The sequence below is a fragment of the Amblyomma maculatum genome, chromosome 11 (genome assembly GCF_055883805.1).
Source record: "Amblyomma maculatum isolate TAMU_Amacu chromosome 11, ASM5588380v1, whole genome shotgun sequence".
Classification (NCBI taxonomy): Eukaryota; Metazoa; Arthropoda; class Arachnida; order Ixodida; family Ixodidae; genus Amblyomma; species Amblyomma maculatum.
The window spans coordinates 103,074,506-103,088,974 of NC_139354.1; the positions used below are offsets into that span (position 1 = coordinate 103,074,506).

The 14,469-nt window shown below is 49.0% G+C and overlaps 1 protein-coding gene across 1 annotated transcript in view; it reads right to left on the reverse strand.

Annotated features, from left to right (window-relative positions):
• The window catches only part of LOC146174520 (uncharacterized), a 186,048-nt gene that overhangs the window by 55,693 nt on the left and 115,886 nt on the right, over window positions 1–14,469 (reverse strand). The window lies entirely within an intron of this gene.

Sequence of the window (14,469 nt, forward strand, 5' to 3'; positions counted from 1 at the left end):
CCTTCGTGAGGGAGCGCTACAGCCGAAGTGACGTCATCCCATCTGCAGCAAAAACAGGGTCCCCAACTCGCGCCGTCGGCTCGCAAGCAGTAGCTACCAACCGCAGAGCTGGAGTTGTGCCACATGCTCCTAAAGCTAAGAATTATGGGGCTGCCTGCCGCATCTACTGCCGGGGGTACAACGTTGGATACTATAGGAGATGGCCTAGCGGCAGGTGGAGCCAACGCATGCTCCATAGATGCTTTCATTTCTGCTGGCGTAAAGAATGCCATTGCAGCCGGTGCCGGAGCGGCAGTTTGACATTCTGCCTTAACCTCACCCACAACCAAGTACATCGCTGCAGCCACGGCACTCCTTGCCTCGCTAGTAATTATACATAGAATAACCAGGTAGCACCCGGCAATAACTAATAGTTGAAGTATATGGCGTGGTCAGAGTGAATCACTGCATAACCACAGGCATCACAACAAGCTAAACCACCAGCTGAACCTAGGCGTTGCCATAGCTATTGCTTTCGCAACTACCAGGCTTAACCAAGCTAAGCCACTGCCAATTTGTTCCTACCCACTTCTCGTTTTTTTTGTGTTTAATTTCTCTTCTGTAAGCACGAAGCAGCAGATGTGGCTCAGCTACGTATACAGTAGAAGGCCCGTGCCTTTTCTTTTCATTTTTCCTACGTCGCAACGACAAAACTAAAATCGCACAGCACATCGACGTGTCCTGTTTTTGCCTGAATATAAACGCAGCCACGCCTTTCGAGATAAAACCAGGCTATTCTGCCATCGTAGTTTGGCAAATTGGAACTTAAGTCAAAGCAAATGTAGGTAGCTATGTTGCTACCAAAGGTCAATGTCTAAGTCACAGGCCGACTAAGACAGGCCTCGGCCGGAGCTGTCGCTTCACTCTCGTTCAGCCGAAGCTAAACCACTGCAGTTTTTTAAAAGACATCATCGCTAACCCCATAAGAAGAAAGTACCGTTAGTCGGCGTGTGGACTCGGTGCTTATACAAAACGACTTCAGGATGTCGACAGAAAGAATTATGACAAATATCGCGCCTTTTCCTTCCTATGTTGCTGTTTCCACTGAAAGAAGAAGGAAAAGGAAATACAGGGGCCTGCTACTGGCTCTGTAACTGAGGCACCTTCGTTGCCTCGCGCAGAGAGAAGAGAACATACAGAAGAAAAGAAAAGAAGAGGGAGACAAAGACGCACGTCGGAACAGCCGTCGTCCACAACCGAAACGGTAGCGGGTGCAATCTTCCTGTGTGCCTATAATTAAGGCAAAAGTCTTTCTAGGCTCATGCTGACGACTTCTTGGAAGAAGGCAGCAGAGCAGGAGATGTGCGACCAACTAGCTCAACGATCAAATCTAATATAGTTCATGGTGACAACCTAGCGTCGGCGAGATTTGTCCGCGACATGTATCAACAATATTGCGCGAGTGACAGACATGAGTCAGGTGGTGAAGGGTGGCAGTTCCTGGCCCTATGAGGCTGAGACGGTAGGTCAACGCCGTTCGCAGCGAGGGCTAGTCAGCCACCGAATTTTATCTCTTGTAAGCCGTCATTGCACCCGCCACTGATCCGGTGGTGGACAAGGGCTGTTGCTGCGGCGAGCGTCTTTATCTATCTCTTCTTTTTCCTTTCTTCTCTATTTTTCTTCTGTCCGTACGAGGCAGAGGAGTGTCACCCGTTAATAATTAGGGGGATATTATTAACGATGCGCCCTTAACGGTGCGCACACTCCCAGACACCCTTAGAGTGAGTGGGGGTAGCTGTTCCGGTCGCAAAGGAGATGCCCTCGACCTGCGTGGCAAGCTCAGCCGGAATTCAGCTACCGTGTAGTGACAGAAGGGGGTGGTCGTTTGGTGCCCAGCGGTCGCCGGTTCAAACCAGAGTAAGGATCGGAGTCAGAAGTAACAAACAAAACACAATTTATGCACAGCAAGAGGCGATACAAAGGAATACACAAGATCACTTGAAATACAACAGACGAGAGGTTCACAGAATACAAACGCAAAGCATGCAATTACACAGGTATCCAATAACATAGAGGCTTTACAACAGATGAAACACGAGAGAGTACATAAACAAACACCAAATTGTTCACCGGGCACTGTTGCAGTCCGACGCCTCAAGAGTCACGATGTGGCCGCCATACGAGACGAGCGCCGCTCCCTTGAAAGTTTGTGGGCTTGCCAGCAGCGGGTGATCCCCGGGAGTCCAGCCGAACACGTCGCAAAGCACTGACGAACTGACTGACTGACTGACTCATCAAGCGGCGCAGTCGCTTTAAATAGGGCGCGCCGCGTCTGTTTGTTAACACGCGCCAAAGCTAGTGCGCACACACACTTAGCTTCGCTGGTTATAGCGCTCTCTTCTCCTCCCGTTGAGCCGCGCGTCGTCATTGGCCAGGTCCCATAGTAAGTTCTCGAAAGGCCTGGCACATTCCTGGCCGATGAACCACCGTCCTCCCCGGGCAATGGGAAAGAGGGTGACGGCAACGCGTTACAAAGCTACGCGCTCTCCCGCGCGGGGAAGGGGGCTTTTCTCTCCATGCCTTCCACGCGACGCCGTGCGGGCCTCGCGCCGTACGGGCTTTATGAAAATGGGCGCCGATTTCGTGACACTGCCCCTCCCTTAAAGAATATTGTCCCACAATATTCACAACAACCACGAACATCGCGCGCACATGCATGCGCTCACAAATATATGGGGCAAATGACCATATCACACACATTGCACAAATTTCACAAACTGTAATAACCCCATTACAAAATTTACACATCAATGCCATGAAATTCACAAACATAGCAACACACTGTCGTCAGATACACACAAGAATCAACAACACAGAAACACAGCTATTCAAATGTGGAGCGCACAAACCTAAGGCATGCTTTCGCCTATACTTCCAAAAACGGCTTGTGGCTCTTCCTTCGAACAGGTGAGCTCCTGTCAAACTACCTAGCGCGCCAGTTCCCTTTCTTACGAAGCACTGGTACTTTTTTCTGACGCGTGTCCTGCTGTTCTTCCTCATTCGCGCTTTGAGCTTCCTTATATTGTCTGTTTGCCGATCAGAAGTAGTTTGGCCCATGTATCTGAGGCTTCCAACAGGACGCTCGCGGAGAGAAATGTTGCCTGCAGGCCTAATATTATTCCGTGCCGGCCGCCCAGTTTCTTCTCTGTTTGAGCTGTTCTCCTTGCGCTTCAAGTCCTTCAGTAACTTCTTCCTTTTCTTTCTTCTTGACTTTTCCGGCTCCATTTCACCTGACTTGGCAGGTCTGAAGTTGTTTCTTTTCGTTTCCACTTTTATTCGCACATTTGGCCGATGAACGTTTGATCCAGTTTTACCCATATAATCAGAACATTGTTGTCTGAAAGGAGCGTCCTTTTGAGAACTCGGTTCTCTCTCAATCCTTTTCATTTTCTTTCTTCTCTTTACGACCTTCAGTCGCATTTTCTTGAAGCAGGACTCATTTTCAATTAGAGACTCATTCTCCTCATTTTTAATTAATTCTTCTTTCTTAAATGTTTCCATGAATTCCTTCATTGCCGTGCAGTCTTCACTTTCTTCCATTTCTGAATCCTCAAGGTTAGGATCTGCACTGCCACCTTCATTCAAGCTTTCGTGCTCACTGCTATTTGAAAGCTCCTCATCCCGGTCACTCATGTACTCAGCCATGGTGTCATTTAATAAGGAGCTACAATCCTGCCCTTCATCTTTAGGCGTAGAGTACATGAACGAGCATTCTGGCTCGACATCTGCTGTGGCAGCTTCTCTGCAACCTGTCATCTCGGAGGGCACAATCTCATTTTTTTGAGAATTCTGAACTCCAGTTAGGTCATCTGAAGTTTCTGTTGCAGGAACACGCTGATCCACAACCTCATTCTGGCTGCTGGAGCCAGTTTCTACAGTACCTGTGGCTGTCAATGTATCGCTTGCTTCGCTGTACTTTCTAATATAAGGAAAGGTAACCTCCGGAGGCTCGGTAATACCTTTCAAACGCCGAACCTCAGCCAGCTTTTTGAGAAGGATATCTCTCTCTTTCAAGAATTCCTTTTCTTTTTCTGCCTGCCTCCTGAGCCATTCTTTCTCTCTTTCTTTCTCAGCCTCTTCTCTTTCCTTCTTAGCCTGTTCTAGAACCTCTCTTTCTTTTCGGTCCACCCATTCTCGCAGTTCAGCTCCTTTAAGACCCTTCTCTAGGCCTAAGGCAACAATCTCCTTGATATTCATCTTCAATCTGAACTGCCTAATGCTAACAAATAGCACTCTCAATGGACCTTACACAACCGCTTCAGCGCGGTACCTCTCGTTATCGCTCTGCTGTTACACTGTTTACGACCTCTTCGTAAACTCTTCCAACTCTTTCTCCGTCCTCTGAGCTTGAGTGCACCAAACGTCCTGTCGCGGACGCCAGAATAATTGTCACCCGTTAATAATTAGGGGGATATTATTAACGATGCGCCCTTAACGGTGCGCACACTCCCAGACACCCTTAGAGTGAGTGGGGGTAGCTGTTCCGGTCGCAAAGGAGATGCCCTCGACCTGCGTGTCAAGCTCAGCCGGAATTCAGCTACCGTGTAGTGACAGAAGGGGGTGGTCGTTTGGTGCCCAGAGGTCGCCGGTTCAAACCAGAGTAAGGATCGGAGTCGGAAGTAACAAACAAAACACAATTTATGCACAGCAAGAGGCGATACAAAGGAATACACAAGATCACTTGAAATACAACAGACGAGAGGTTCACAGAATACAAACGCAAAGCATGCAATTACACAGGTATCCAATAACATAGAGGCTTTACAACAGATGAAACACGAGAGAGTACATAAACAAACACCAAATTGTTCACCGGGCACTGTTGCAGTCCGACGCCTCAAGAGTCACGATGTGGCCGCCATACGAGACGAGCGCCGCTCCCTTGAAAGTTTGTGGGCTTGCCAGCAGCGGGTGATCCCCGGGAGTCCAGCCGAACACGTCGCAAAGCACTGACGAACTGACTGACTGACTGACTCATCAAGCGGCGCGGTCGCATTAAATAGGGCGCGCCGCGTCTGTTTGTTAACACGCGCCAAAGCTAGTGCGCACACACACTTAGCTTCGCTGGTTATAGCGCTCTCTTCTCCTCCAGTTGAGCCGCGCGTCGTCATTGGCCAGGTCCCATAGTAAGTTCTCGAAAGGCCTGGCACATTCCTGGCCGATGAACCACCGTCCTCCCCGGGCAATGGGAAAGAGGGTGACGGCAACGCGTTACAAAGCTACGCGCTCTCCCGCGCGGGGAAGGGGGCTTTTCTCTCCATGCCTTCCACGCGACGCCGTGCGGGCCTCGCGCCGTACGGGCTTCATGAAAATGGGCGCCGATTTCGTGACAAGGAGATAGCTCAGTTACGGAGCCAGTAGCAGGCCCGTGCATTTTAACGCGATAGCGTTAAGGAGCTCGTGTCGCAGAAAAGCCGGTGTCGTCGGCGGCGTTGGCCGTGAGCGATAAATCCCGGCATGCACTTCATAAATAAAAAGCAACTTCCAAGATGGGCTGGGTGGGAATCGAACCAGGGTCTCCGCAGTGTGAGACGAAGACGCTACCGCTCTGCCACGAGTTTTTTTTCTTTATTGCATGAATTGATACAAATACATCAGTAAAAGATTGCGATTGCGATTCCCCTTGGCTGACAACCGTGTCTAATGGACTTTCATTACCACAGGTTCGCCCATCAGACTCAAGACCTCCTCCGCAGCGTCTTGCTGCTCCAAAATTTCTTTTAGTTTATACACTTGTTCAACAAAATAATCACATACAGATCGTGCATCGACATCACAGTGCCTATAAGCCATCCTGCTCCTCCAAATACTGTGAAGGCACAGTAGCATGATGAGGTCATACTGAAAATCATCATTATTAGTTGTCAAGTACCGAATTCCACGTGGCGTCAATGGCAGGTCTTTTTTAAGTGTACTTTGTAACACATCCCAGTAAAACACCGCATCCCAACAATCCAGGAACACGTGCTCAACTGTTTCAGGTTTCCTACATAGTAGACAGTTTGAGCCCCAAGGTACAAAAAGGCCCTTTTCTTCCATCCATGTTTTGACCGGGAGGGTTCCTGTATGCAATTTAAAAAAGAATGTTTTTACGCCCGGTGCAACAGTCATGTTTTGAACTTGTTTGAGCACGTCTTTCCCTGGGCCTTTACAGTATAAAGTTCTGTACAATGTAGCTGGGAAAAATTGTGAAATAAGATCCTGCTACAGTCGCTTAGGTGGTACCGTCGCTAAATAGTCTACAGAGTACCTCACGCGCAAAAACTTGAACGACCACACCACTTCTCGCAGGAAGCGTGACACAGTGTATCCCCGAGCAGAGCATGATGAGACAATAAACACAGGAATTGCACTGGATAGCATGATTTGCATAAAGGTTCTCAGTAATGTACCTTTTTGGTGACGTAGGAAACAAAACCTTAAAACCATCTGCCGCACATATAGATGCATTAGAGACAACCCTCTGTCTTTAACTCGCCGAAAGAGATTATCTCTGCTAATTCGTTCCCAGTTGGACGACCAAATGAAGACCGCAAATACACGATGGAACCTTTGTATATTGCTTCGAGCACAGTACAATACTTGAAGTAAATACATTATTCTTGCCACCAAAAAGGTATTGCATACAGTCGCACGGGCGAAAATAGAGAGGTTACGCCCCATCCATCCTTTCGTCCTTTCCCGTATTTCTTCCGCTTTTTCATTCCAGTAATTCGTATTTTCCCCGTATTTGTCCAATGGGACTCCCAAATAAACTCCGGGCTTTGTAGCCCATCTTACTCCACAGAAAATTTCCGGTTCCTCTTCCCATTCCCCGTGCTAGACTCCGAGACTTTTCTTTAAATTAACAGCACTACCAGTCTGCCTGCAATACATTTGTGTTACTTTCAAAGCTTCCGAAACGCTTTCACGATCTTCACAAAAAAGCGCCACATCATCAGCGTATGCCAATATTTTCCTTTCACATACTCCCAGCTTACAACCATGGATGTATTTGTTAGCAATTACCATTCTACACAATGGTTCCAAATATATAGCAAAGAGGAGAGGAGACAGTGGACATCCCTCCCGCACAGATGCTCTTACATCAATTCTTTCAGATAACAATAACACTTTGTTAATCATAAGGCGTGTAGAACAACATGCATAAGCCATTTTAACTCCTTTCAATACAACGGCGCCAACACCAATATGTTCCAACAAACAGTGCAATATTTCATGAGACACACGATCAAATGCTTTTTCAAAATCCACTTGAATCATGGCCACTCTTTTGTTTAGGGCATCGCAGCACTCGAACACACTACGCGCTACATGAATATTATTAAATATGCTTCTGGTCTTTATTCCACACGTTTGATGACGTCCAACAATATCTTTTATAATGTATTGTAATCTCTTAGCTAACACCTTCATCAGAATTTTATAATCAACATTTGTTAATGTGATCGGTCTATAGCTTGAAACTTTTAAAAGCATGGCTGGCTCATCAGTCTTTGGAACCAAGACCGTATGCGCGTTGCTAAACGACGGTGGCAGATAACCCACATCAAAGCACTGCTTGAAAAGCCTATAGAGCATGATAGCTAACTCACTTTTAAGGCTCTTGTAAAAGGCCGCACTCAAACCATCTGGACCCGGGGACTTTCCGACATTCAATTCATCAATGGCCTTTTCTATTTCCTCCACACTTATTTCGTTCTCTAACTCTTCAGTAACTTCTTTACCTAATATTGGCATCAGAGGCAAAAAGTTATCTCTAAACCCTTCTTCACTTGGTGCTTTGCTCGAAAACAGCTCACGGTAATGTTCCACGAAGGCGCTCGTAATTCCGTCCTGCTCATCATGCCTCTGCCCCTTGTATTCAATAACCGTTATCTCGTTCGCGCGCGCATATCGCTTTTCATCAGCGAGGGCGCGTTTTGCTGGCGTCTCGCCACCCAGCCATTTTTTCGTGCGCGCTCTTATCGCAGCGCCTCTGTACTTCTGGGCATCCAAAGCATGGTAGAACAAATGGTAGCGTAACTCCCATAGAAGCCTGCGTGTCGACTCTGAGCGAGGCTTTAGTTTCCCAGCGCCCCCTGCGAACTGTGAGGCACATCAAACACGTGACGTTGCTTGTGACGTCAGTGACGTACTTTTTGGCGGGGAATTTGATCGTCTTTTTACTTATGAACGAAAAACAAGGCCAACAACGACGGAGGCAGAACGATGCTCGGATAAGGCAGAAAAATGGACACCGTAACTGTTCAGCCAACTTTACTTGACATGGATTTCTACTGTCAAGTTTTACGTTAACTGAAATGTTACGGCATCTTTAACCACCTTATCATAGCATCGTTCTGCCTCCGTCGTCGTTAGCCTAGTCTTTCGTCGCGCGTCATGTAAACGCATTCAGGGGCTTATTTCTTCGGGCACGTTTGTGAACAAGGGCCTTCAAGTGAATTCGGCAAGCACATGGATAGAACCACATGGCTTGAGGCATTTACTAAGGGCATAAATGATTGAAGCTGCGCTGCACAGAAAGCCAGGCTTTAATAATTCACGATTACTTACATAGACGCTTCACGACAATGAAATCTAAGTGTAGGAGAGCGACCACCGCTCATTCGTCACGGTCTTCATGAAATCCTCGTGATAACAAAATGACCTGAGCGTAGGTCTCCAAACGAGACGAGGTGAGATTATAAAAGGGTAAAAGATCTTGCTAACAAAGTATACATATCAGCTTCAAAGAACAACAAACGAACGGAATAACTAAGCTAGCGCTAGAACGCCAACCTGTAAGAGCTTAGGTAAGCAATTCAAATTGGGATTGCTAGTATTTAGAAGTTAATGCGTCTGAGAAGTGAAAATATCTATGATATAGCTTCGCTCCAATAAATCTTGTCTTGTTCACGATTCCCACATTTTACTCGCGCTTCATTTGCCACTGAGAGGAGTCAATGTGAGGTTACAAATTTACAACTTAAGCATTTAACATGTTCATGAGAAAGATCCCATTGACAATACGAAGATCCCTGTGATAACAGCTAAAGCACGTTCAGCGAACGTTGGTGCGGTAATACGACGCAGTAAGCAAAACACGCAGCAAGGGGAGCGGAACGGAAGGCTTTGAGCAATGCGACACGCGTCTTGGGGGCAATAAAATCTCACCTTCACCGCTCAATTAAAACATGCAGCGATACGCCGCTCATGCAGACGTGTATACGTAAAACAAGCCGCCACTTTTGCGACGTGCCTGGGAGGCCGAGCCGAGCCGCCGAGCTGTGACGCAGCATTGTCCCATCGTCCGGAAATGCGCACATGCAGCGGCAATCAGTTTCTCATCGAGCACAGACAGTCTTCGCCTTGCAGTAAAGCTCTACCAAAACCAGCAGAGTGAAATACTGACTGTTTGTTACAGATAACCCACTCTGTACGCAGCACGCAACGATGAACGTTGAACTGGGGCCGACGACGCACCTAATCCATGCCTATTCCGCGGATGAAAAAAGCTTGAGCTTTGGGCAACTACGCAGCGGATAACAAGTGGCCGAGAGAGGCCGTTAGAAACAAGTTAAAATATTATTGAAAACGTGACACGTTTTTTCTTGAATGAACAAAAACTGCAAAAAGGAATGAACAAAAACTGCATTCATTCCTGAGCGCGAATATTATGTTTACTTTCTAGTTCTTTGGAGTTCTGGCAGATCTTATTTTCTGTGCGTTAGTAATTTGCCTCACAGTTCGCAGGAGCCCTCATCATCGAGTTGATGCCGCTGGCAGTAGGCAGCTGCACGCGTTTTCTTCCGAGTTGCGCGACCAGTTGCACATTGACCTTGTCCAAAGCTTCTAGCCTAACTTTGATGCCTTTTATATTATGCATGAACATACCCGGCGTTCGTACTTCTTCACGCCCTAAATATTTTAAGAGCTCTTGCAGTTGCTTTTCTTCTTTCTTTTCCTCATACTTAATAATGAAAGAGCGCTCAATTGCATTCATTTTAACCTCCTGTTTAAATCGCTCCCAGGATTCAATACAGCCTGTTTCGCTCTCAGAAAAAATATCCGTGCTTTCCCTAACTTTACTTAAAAATAGGTCGTCTTCTGTAAGCCTCGAGTTTATTTTCCATAATTTTCAGTTCATTTTTGATTTACACTGCTTCGTTTCGCCCAGCGTGACCGTAACTAAGCAATAATCGCTAAATGACACTTGCTTCACTTCATACTGTTCACAGGTAGGCGAAAACTCTGGCGACACATATATTCTGTCACGTCGCGCGTGACCACTACCTTGAAAATGTGTTAAATGCACACGTTTTTCACCATTCACCAGGACTGATACGTCCTCTAAGCTGCACTCATTGAGGACACACTTCAGGAATTCGGCACTTTAGTCTTTTCCAACATTTCTATTCGAACGATCCTTAGAGTCTACAACACAGTTGAAATCTCCTAAAAATATAAGCGCACGACTGCATTCAAGGAAAGGAACCAACTGCTCAAAATAGTCGCGCCCTTTTTTTTATGTCGTTGGTGCATACAGGATCGCCACCCTCACCGCACAGGTTTCGTACTTTATGTCACACACGACGAAACGCCCCCTTGCAAAAGTTATTACTTGCTCCATTGCTATGCCTACACTTTTCCTCAGGAAAAGACAGCAACCTGCTGACAAACCGACTGCATGGCTTACGCAAACATTGAAGCGTGACCGAAAACCAAACACCATATTATCTGTTTGCTGCTCGTCCTCAACCTTTGTTTCTTGTATGGCTACGATGTCTAAATCTAGTTCGCTCAACAAATGGTTCAACTGCACTTGCTTCCGTCTCGAGACGAGCCCTAGGACGTTTAGAGTGCACACTTTTAGCGTTTTTTTTTTCCAACAAGCCATACTCTAAACCCAGCTAACAAACAATGACTAAAGGCTCACTTAGCGTCGCGAGTAAGCGACGAGGAACGCAACGCGGTTTGCGATAAGGCTAACAAAGGCTCACTTAGCGTCGCGAGTAAGCGACGAGGAACGCAACGCGGTTTGCGATAAGGCTAACTTGCCTTTCGTAGCGCCTTCCATCATCCACTGCTTTTCTAGTCGACGCAGTTTCCGTTCTGTAGCTGGTACCTTTTCGTAGTCTCGTGGTCTCTTCATGGAGGCGGTTGTCATATCAATCGGGGACTCGGCAACGCTTCCTTCCGAAGAGGTAGAGACGCAGGTTCGCGCGTTTCTGCCGAGCCTTAAAGCCTCTACAGTTCCATAACCGTAACGCAGTAGAACTGTAGAGGCTTTAAGGCTCGGCAGAAACGCGCGAACCTGCGCCTCTACCTCGAGACATTCGAGGCTTTGCCCGCCGTGGTCGCCCTCCAAGAGCCTGGAGCGGCAGCCAAGTTGACTAATTACGCGACGTTCCAGCATGACCCTTTGTCGTGTCTCCTCGTGCACAAATCAAACACAGCCACCGAAATTGACCTCGATCTCAACATACCCTATTCATACATGATGGTGAGGATCCTCCCTCTTAGGCGATCGGATCCTGCCCTGCACGTGCTTAACGTATACTGCTCCCCGAAAATAAAGCGAGTGACCTTCGCGGGCCTCTTTAGCCGTGCGCTTAAAGAGGCGGGTCGTGATCCCCTGCTGATTGTGGGTGACTTCAACGCCCCTAGCCAGCTATGGGGCTATCGTATGGAGGAAGTGCGTGGACGCATGCTGGCAGAACTGGCGTCCACATTGGGCCTCACCCTCCACACCGACCCAGCATTTCCCACCCGCGTAGGCAACTCGGTGACCCGAGACACATGCCCGGACCTCACCTTCACTCGCAACATAAGACACGCAGACTGGATCAACACCGAGGAGACCCTCGGTAGCGACCACTGTATCCTCAACACAACAGTTTACACACGCCCCCTGAAGCGCCCCACAACGAAAGCCCGCATCCCCGATTGGACTACCTTTCGCCAAAATTTCCCAACAGAAACTAACACGAACATCACAGAGCAGGGCTACACGACCTGGTCCCAGTCAGTCATGGCGCACCTTCACTCCCATGAGAAACAAATACAGCTCACAGAGGTAGTTACGGACGTGGACAACCACCTCCTGCATCTCTGGGAAGCACGCTGTGGCCTCACGCGCCGCTGGAAGCGTCAGAAACACAACAAGAAGCTGAAAGCTCGCATTGCGGATCTCACCAGGCAGGCAGCAGAGTACGCGGCCCAACTCGCTGATTCTAACTGGGTGGACCGTTGCAACACGGCGGCGAGGCAAATGTCGAGCCGCAACACGTGGCGGCTCTTCCGAGCCCTCATCAATCCAACACAGACACGCACGGAAACGCAAAAACACCTACACAAAGCCATGCACTCATTCCAAGGAAACACAATGCAGCTGGCAGTGGCGCTACGCGATCGCTACCTGTGCACAATTCAGGACCCCCGCGGATCGGCCTATTCCTATGCAGGCAGGGAAACCTCGGAGTTGGATAACCCATTCCGGCTCCACGATCTGCGGGCCAGTCTGGCCAAAATGAAGAAGGGCACTGCGCCAGGCAGGGACAAGGTCACCGTTAAACTTCTGGCGAACCTCCCTGACACGGCGCACCAGTGCCTTCTTGACTATATCAATGCAATCTGGACAGGGGAAACCCCCCTTCCCATTGAATGGAAGACGGCTGTCGTCACCTTTATTCCCAAAGCTGGGAAACCAGTCGACACGGACAACCTCCGACCCATCTCTCTCACCTCGTGTGTGGGCAAATTGATGGAGACGATGGTGCGGGATCGGCTGTCTGAGTACCTTGAACAACACAACACTTTCGCGGACACCATGTTCGGATTTCGCCCACACAGATCCGCACAGGATGTCCTGCTTCAACTCGACCGCGAAATACTGAACCCCATCACATGCACAAGAAACGACAAAATCGTCCTCGCTCTGGATCTCAAAGGGGCATTCGACAATGTAACACACGAGGTCATACTTACGCACTTGAGTCAAACGCACTGCGGCACGAACACTTTCAACTACATCAAACAATTTCTCACAGACAGACTGTCTTATATCCGAATACAGGATCAAGAACACGGACCTTTTTTGCTCGGCACGAGGGGCACTCCGCAAGGCGCAGTGCTGTCCCCTCTGCTATTCAACGTTGCAATGATGCGCTTGCCTGCTCTGTTGGGTGCGGTCGAAGGTGTGCAGCACGCGCTGTACGCCGACGACATCACCCTCTGGACCACGCAAGGGCGTCTGGGGGACATGGAGACAAGCCTGCAAACGGCTGCTAGCATAGTGGACCGCTATGCCCGCGGCTGTGGTCTCCAATGCTCACCGCAGAAATCTGAATTCGTGCATCTGCGCCCCTCGCGCTCATGCTCGACTCAAATCAATCTCACCTTGCAAAGCGGTCCCATTCAAGAATCTAAAGAAATCAGAGTTCTTGGGCTCTTTATACACAACCAGAGACGATGCGACACAATACTCGCCAAGCTCCGGCAGGTGGCGGACCAGGTGGGCCGCATGGTCCGCCGGGTTTCCAACAAGCGCGGTGGGTTACGATGCAAGGACGCCTTGCGGCTGGCGAATGCATTCGTGACCAGTCGAATCTTGTATTCGACTCCCTACCTCCACCTGCGGAAACAGGAGGAAGATACTCTCGAAGTTATCCTCCGTAAAATCATGAAACGAGCACTGGACCTCCCGGTCTCCACCTCTACCAGCCGTCCCATGGCGCTGGGTGTGGTGAATACTTTCAAGGAGCTTCGGGAGGCCCACCTCACCAATCAGTACACGCGTCTAACAAAGACAGAGTCGGGTCGCCGTCTTCTTGCCCGACTTCACATCCAACACACCCAACTCACAGAGGAGAGATGTCGCATTCCCGAAAAATGGAGACGCGCCCTCCATGTGCGGCCTCTCCCCGCCAACATGTCCAAAGAGGACCATAATGGTCGGCGCCTGGCGCGGGCGGAAGCCTTGGACCGCCATTATGGAAGCAAGCCAGGAGTTTTCTATGTGGATGTCTCCGGCCCCAACCCTAGGGGTTGGTACACAGCCGCGGTCATCCACAAGGGCAAAACAGTAGATGGCCTTACGTTCAAGGCCGAGTCACCAACACACGCAGAAGAGGTTGCCATCGCCCTCGCAGCCTCTGACTCCTCCTCCAAATACATCATAACCGACTCGCGAGGGGCTTGTCGGAACGTCCAGCAAGGGTGGACTGCTCCTCTAGCTTACCGCATATACAAAAATTGCAGTCGAGATTCGGATCCCGCGTACCGATCTCTCGTTTGGGCTCCAGGTCACCAAGGTCTCCAAGGGAATGAGGCAGCCGACGCCGCCGCCCGCGCGCTTTCTCTCCGGGCATTTCCCACGGGACCCGACGCGGACCGGGATTTTGATTTCAGCCCAGTGTACAAATTTAAAGAAATATGTGAATATTACAG